This window comes from Orbicella franksi, chromosome 6 (assembly GCF_964199315.1).
Source record: "Orbicella franksi chromosome 6, jaOrbFran1.1, whole genome shotgun sequence".
NCBI lineage: Eukaryota > Metazoa > Cnidaria > Anthozoa > Scleractinia > Merulinidae > Orbicella > Orbicella franksi.
In genome coordinates, this window is record NC_138150.1 from 20,285,163 (window position 1) to 20,292,852 (window position 7,690).

General features: G+C 37.8%; 1 protein-coding gene across 2 annotated transcripts in view; it reads right to left on the bottom strand.

Annotated features, from left to right (window-relative positions):
* The window catches only part of LOC145490853 (3'-5' exoribonuclease HELZ2-like), a 37,284-nt gene extending 34,267 nt beyond the window's left edge, over window positions 1-3,017 (bottom strand). Inside the window, exon 1 of one of the 2 annotated variants that reach the window (XM_081469957.1) lies at window positions 2,690-3,017. The gene's annotated coding sequence lies outside the window, so the exon portion shown is untranslated. The other variant, XM_081469958.1, reaches the window with a different exon arrangement.
* Between the last annotated feature and the right edge of the window lie 4,673 nt (window positions 3,018-7,690).

The window sequence follows — 7,690 nt, forward strand, 5'->3', positions numbered from 1 at the left end:
CTTCCCCGGAATTGAGCTCGGACACATATTCCCAGAGTTAGTTCAAAGTTAGCAGAACTATCTAAGTTTAAAACCCCTAGTAACATTTTCCTTTCTATTTAAAACGTTCAATTAGTACCGCACATTTCCGCAGACCTCCTTTGCTCCTGCCGAAATAACGTTTAATTTTCTCTGTACGAGTTTGCCGACAAAAAACGTGTGAAGAGACAAATGACAAAAACGTGTGAAGAGAAAAATTATTTTCAAAATCTGCCGTATGGTTACAGGCCGGTTATACAGCAATATTACACTGAGTAGCATAGCTTCACACTTAGTGCAACAGGGAGTGTGTTTATCTGTGCTAACAGCAGCGAAATAGCAGCGGGACTGTGTTCTAAAAATCCTTAATTCTTAGCAGCACTAAACCGGTGAGTACGTTGCCGTCAACTACCCTGACTGTCCTACCTAACTGGGCCGTCGAGGCTAAGGCTGAACTATATGGACAATCGTTGCTTTGATAAATTTCACTTATATTAGCTGCAACGCAGTCGTTGAAACAAGTTGACGAAAAGGATTTGCTCTGCTTTTGAAGCAAGCCTGACTCAGTAAACAAGATGGACTTTTAGGTTTATACTGAACCGACTTGAAATTATTGCAGATCTTTCCACGGATAAAGAGCATTCTCGAGGAGACACGAACAGTGATGCATCCTTGCTGCTCATACCTTCAGTATATAAGCTATAAACTACTCCTTATCAGGAGAATCTCCCGATTAGTTACCTTAGTTGGAATGGTCGAATCCGAGGCAATCGACGGAAAGCGAAACTCCCTTTCAATTGATTTGTCTTGCAGGCTTAAATTACAATTTTAAAGCTTCTGATAGCCACGTTTTTTAAGTTTTCTGGTTCTGAATTCACTGCGCGAAAAGCCAAATATTTCGGGCCCGAATTCGCTCGAATACGGATCGGCGCACGCCGCGTATACCGCAATGTTCTGACGTATTCGATTACGGCTAACTAGAAATACTTTTGGAATATTCTATTAGAATCCGGCCTGTTTTTCCGTATTGAAATTGAATACTCGTGAATGACTCGAAATGTTCGATAAATCATACGGGCCACGTTTTGGTAGATTAATGTTGCATTAGATGTTCTTCGAAGATATAGTGATCGTTTATGACTCGAACATTTTCGAATACTCCCAGTTGTTCGAGAGTTTGCGACTGGAACACGAGACTCATGCGAAGTATGAAACGTCTTCATGTTTGAATACTGACGCATAAGTGAGGTTTTAAGGTATTCTAACCGACACACTTCAAGTGTTCTGTGGTGTTCGACTGGGACAAGAGACTCGTGCGAAGTATGAAACGTGTTTATTTTTGAATACTGACGCATATGTGAGGTTTTAAGGGTATTCTAAACGACACACTTCAAGTGTTCTGTAGTGTTCTGCTTCCAGGAGAATGCTATATGCGCCCGAACTGTTACCTTCTTACATAGAATTCTTTTTACAAAGGGTTCACCATCATACTCTAGGAGTACTACAGATGTGTGGTATACTTTAACCAAAATCCACGAACGATTATGAACGGAGCGTATTCCACCATATTCGATACGAATATTCCAGGTGAACGTCACGTATTGTGTGCGCCTTGAATACTCTAGGATTCTATTGCGTCACAATCACGTATTCGACCCTAGAATACTCTAGAGTATTTTGGCTTTTACGCAGTGGAAAGTCGCAGTGGAAAGTTTTGGCAATCGGAATTAATTTTACAAATCACTGTATCATTCCGACGCCAATTCCACAGGCATCATGCAATCTGCCTGCCAGTGCTCATTCGATTGTGAGACACAATGCAACATTAGACAAATTAATAATCTCTCGTTGAAGTAGGCTACGAGCCTTGGGGTTACATAGGTGACGATACGTGCCTAAACAACGGAGATTTGAACTTAAAATTTGAATAAAGAGAAATTTTTACCTGATGTTTCAGTTTTTTGAGCTTACCCTCACCAGTTCATAAAACTGTAACGCATGCGCGGCTACTTTCATTCGATAATGGCAGACTGGGTAAAACGATCGATTTTACTTAATCTACATAAATTCGGTTTCTTCATAGGCTTCTGTTTACTGCCATACTCTATACAGTATAAAGCTGGAATTGACTTGTAACCCAAATGCCAGTGCTGATATGTTGTTCCAAACATCAGTCCTGATATGACAATTGTCGCATTGTCGATAGGTCGTTCTAAACGATAATTTATAACTTTGACAACAAGTCTTAAAATGCAGACTATTCATATTTATCAGGACTGATACATACTGTCTGCACCGTTGTATTAGCCCTGTAGCAGTGACATCAAATCCGTTTTACTTGGTAGCTATTACGAAATTTCAATCCGCAGTTATATAAGACACTTTCAATTGACATTAACACTTGCCTATAAAAAATACACTGTACCGCAAAACAGCAGGAAATAGTTTCTCTGAACAGGTATGTGCATTATGCGAGGGCAGGCCAAGGTGAATGAATACAGATCGCCAATTTAATACAGATCGTCTTTGGTATTTCTTACGAATTTCCTCCTTCAAGTATTATATAATTTCTCAGTCGTCGGAACATAATGACATGCAGGGACCTGGCGGACGAATAGCAGTGATAACAATTTAAAATTGAACGTAACATGAATTGTTGAGATTTACATACCTGGAGCTGATGTCTTCAGTTCCCTGATTCTTAGACGTGTAGAGTATAACCTGGGTTTGTGCTCAGTGGAAGAATGACAAATAATAGCCTCGTCAAAGACCAAATTCAAAATAGCTTGTTCTTTCTTTCCTAGAAAGAGTGAAGTTTCCGGCTTCTTTTCTGGGAAACTCAGTGCTCCTTGACCTAATTGGTTAACGTGTCTCAACATATCATTTACCTAACAATGGCATGTTATGATGATATATGTACTGTTGCATAATTACAATTATTTTCCCAAGCTACTAAAGCATTATTTTAATTTTGAACTGAAGGCAGTTATGTTCTGCGTACGTGTTATACATTTTGGTTTCTCTCTGTTGTACGTTGCAGATTCAGGAGGTTATGGAAATTTTACTGAGGTTTCACAGCGTGACGTTAACACGTCACAGTGAACTAATATTTACATTTTACGACTAGACAAAGAAGTTATGTTTTTATTACCGAGTAATATCATGAAGGACAGATGTTTAGAAGAATGAGAAATTAACTAAAGATATCGTGGTGGTATTTCCTCCCACAGAACGAAATAGTTGTCTCTAGAGTTGTCATTTGTAAAACCTCCGTTTTACAAATGACTGGATGTCTCTCCCAGTATTTTTAGGAAAGCCAATGCCATGCACAATTTTTAAGAAAAACCTTATAAGGTTCTTAATGAATAAACATTTTGAAAAAAATATTTTTAGATGTACGACTTATTGTTAATAGATAATTATTTGTAATTAGTTTTTTAGGACATTAGGTAGTTGTGGTAGTTTTAGTAGTTTTAATTATTGTATATTTTATATTTTAGATCTGTGATATTTGTATTTCTTATTTTAGATTTTAATACTTTTTATTTTTATAGAGGACCTCCTTGAAAACCACGTATTTACGTGACGGGCGCTTCCTCTTTAAAGATTGTTTTATTATTATTATTATTATTATTATTATTATTAGAGTAGTATGTTTAAATTAGTTAGTGGGTTCAACGTTTTCCGTGTTTGCCAGTGTTCATTGAACCAACTAACGGAAGTTTGATTAGAAAAACGTGGCTACAAATCAACATTTACGAGCTTGAGACATCATTGCTGTCCAGTCTACCTCCTATTTCTTTGCGGAAGTGACATGGACGAGTAACATGAGAGGATGAATATTTTTGAAGAGATTCTACGGACTCAAAGTCGTAAACGTCACAGGCGCGAAGAGGTAAATATAGATAACTTTTCCCATTCTCGTCCCCAGAGCAGCTCGTCTCTCTGACCCGGTGGAGCCTTGGCACGAGGAAATTGTGGTTCCGGAGACACATGATTTGATTGGCTTAAGTCTTGGACTAAGATATCATTGTTGGTTTCTTTCCCAACAAGAAGCTATTTCTCAGAAAGAAATAGTGTTTCGTTTCCGGAAAGATATTCAAAGTCTGAGAAAGGCTGGGGTTTTGATATCTTGTGCATGAGAAGTCCTGGGGTGAGGGAGATATATGCTAATGCGCCGCTTTGCACCGGGCAGTACTTGATTCGAATGGATGCGGTACTCTGTGTTTCGTTGTCAGTGACGCAGTATATTTTTCTTTTCAAAAAGGACGCCTCATGTATGACGACAGTTGTGCAAATATTCCTCCACTTTCGCTTGAATATTATGAAGCTAAAATACAAACGCTATCAGTGTTTTCATGGAAACCAACTCTTGAAATGCCGCGGTATGTCGAAATACAAATTTTATTATTTTTAAAAGTGCGCTCTAAGAAGTAAAGCTACTGGAATTGTGGCGGAAAATTCGAGAAATTCAACTAAATCTGGAAAATGTCGACTCCTAAGATACGAAGAAAATCTCATAAAAAAAGCCATATTGTGCAGGGCTGGAAATAACAGTCGGTCATCGGACATTGTCCGACCAAATTTTAAATATGTCCGGCCAATTTCACGTTATGGTCGGACATGATGTCCGAACATTTCACCAACACCAAGTTATTGTCCATCCATAAAATTTAGTTAGATACATTGTTGAAAGGTTCGAAATTGTGACCGGTACGGTCGCCAATGCGGCTAAAATTTCATCTTTGGCGACCAAAAATGCTGGTTTAGTTGACAGCCGAAAATACGTCTGCGTTCACAGGCTACCATAATGGCGACTATGTTTCTCTGTGTTGACGATCAATAACGGTTATTTTCTCAGACATTATGTCCTTCCAGAATTACATAGTTAAAGATCTTTGTTTCTATAACATTCAACATAAGAAAAGAAAGCAATCTATCCTTTTGCTTTGCCGTAAAGAATTCCCTCATATCGGAAAACTTGCAAATGGATCGTGTTTGAAATCGCCCTATAATGCATTGCAAACCGTCACGTATGCCTACCGATTGTGTCTCTTGTAATGCACGAATCCTTCATTACATCAGCGACCAAAAAAGTCTTGGAAATTTTTTTGAACAGATTTTATTCATTGAGTTCTTTTCTGAATAAAATTCCTACTTGATTTTTATCACAGTCGCCAAATGGCTACCCAAGAATTTTTTTACTTTTGGGCCCTTGACACTGAAAGTTTGAGCCATATCCTGGAGCGCATTATGAGCTCTTGCCATATCATAAAGCAGAAGCGTTCATCTTTCCTGTACTTGCCAAATAAATTACTCTTCAGAAATCGCCCTATTATGCATTACATGCATTACAATATGCTGTTAGCTCTTAATGTATGTACCCTAGCGCAGCGGTAAGGAAAAAATGGCAGCCTCAGGTGGACATGTCGACCTAATCTTCCAGTGAAATTATAAAGTCTGTGCTTGTGATTAGTCACTGAGGTTCCTGCGCGGATCTGAATTCGCGGTAAATTCAAACTAAAATAGATGGGTCTGTAAAAACGTCAGGACAGGAATAATTGGGGTAGTTGCACACTCCTAGTGATGGGCTCCTGCTTTAAAGGGACACATTCAGCTGGCGCACTTGCACATTAGATACCATTTCATAGCTAATTTGCACACTACAGAGACGCGATCCATACTGTTTTAAACCAAATATGATATAAATAATATCATAGGATGAGCAAAAGAACATTCAAAAACAGGATTTTCAGTAAACGATTGAAAATCAAGCAAAACACTGCGAAGATTGAAGCGGATTTCTTGATGTACTTTGATTTCAGGTTGAGGTGAACTTTTTTCAAACTGAGAAAACCTAAATGTTCAGGTCAGCGCGGTTCCAAAGGTGACTGTGTCCCTTTAATGGTAACATACAGTAGAAAACTAGGTTTACTTGAAGAACATATAACCAGGAGATAACCAGGAGAGATCGGTGCAGTCATCTAGTAAATTAAGTTAACTAGTTAGTCATAAATGATAAATAAATCAAATTTAAATGCAATTTTGAATGATTTGTATTGAAAATCTTTACAGTATGCTAATAAATTTTCTTATGCTAATTAATTATACCAATCAATTATGCAAATTAATGTCCGGTCAAATTGATAAGATGTCCGACCAAAATGAAGATTTGAAAGGACACATGTCCCGTTAAAGAAGAAATATTATTTCTAGCACTGGTGTGCCTATTTTGCACTATACCAACGTTAATTAAATTACAATATGATGAACTAGTTACCTTCCACAATATGTCGTATCTGTAGTATTGTCCAGACGCTCCACGTGCGTGTTCTTTTCCCGTAAACAGCCACAGAAAAGGGGCGGGATTGTTATTCCTGACAAGTGTTCTGATTGACCAAAATTATGTCGCCGTAGTTGTGATCTTAATCACATTTAAATCAAGCACGGAAACAGATATCTTCGTTTCTCTAGAATACATCATTTCAGTAAGACTTAGGAACATTTAAGTCGCCAATTATTTCTACCTGCATGACATTTTAAATTTCATTTTCTTTCCGTGTCACGAAATAACATTTAGTTTCGAGAAGCTATTTTTGCTAAACATGTTTACCTTGTGAATTACAAGCGTTTACCCAGATAACATTCATACTCACTATGCCAATAAATCACTCTGAAACGGAAAACAGTACCATTTCTTTGTTGAACTAAACAAAACTAATTGCTTCCATCGACTTAAGATGTCGCATTGGTGGACAAATCGCGTGGTGTGGCGGTGTCTCTACTTCGAAAATGTATTTCTTTTTCACTATCACTGTCAAGTCCAGTTCACAGTTTTCTTGTGTAAGATAATACCGAGAAACGAGAGTTTCACTGCAATGTTGCAAATGACACATTTTGTAGCGATGCACCGAGTTTTGGCTGAAATTTTGCCGCCGCATTTACATCAACAATTACGAACTTTACTCTGATCGGATATTACCCCCACTATGTAAATAGTTCACCCTTGAACTGAAAACAATACCGTTTCGTTTCTGAAAAAACGAAACAACAAGTTATTTTTGTTGAACATGTTTACCTCGTGAATTACAAGCGTTACTGGCTGATAACATTCATACTCACTATGTCAATAAATCACTCTGAAACGGAAAACAGAACCATTTCTTTGTTGAACCAAACAAAACGAACTGCTTTCATCGGCTTAAAATATCGCATTAGTGGACAAATCGCGTGGTCTGGCGGTCTCTCTACCTCCAAAATAAACTTCCTTTTCACTATTACTATCCAAATAGAAGTCCCGTGTGTAGTTTTCCTGTGTATTTTAATAACAAGAAACGAGAGTTTCAGTCGTAATTCCCCATTTTTGAATAAAGCAGAAATTGAAATGTTCGGAACGCCACATTTTGTTGCGATGACCGAATTTCCACCGTATTTACATCAACAATTACGAACTTTACTCTGATTGGATATGACAAATCACTATGTAAATAGTTCACCCCTGAACTGAAAACAATACCGTTTCGTTTCTGAGGAAACGAAACAAAAATATCACGAGAACAAAGAACATGACTCTTTTGATTTTGCAATTCACAGACTTCTGCTGGTCGTTTGGTTGACAATGGAAATTGAGCACTCTTCGCATACTAAAAGAGAAGAAAAAAATTGGACTTAG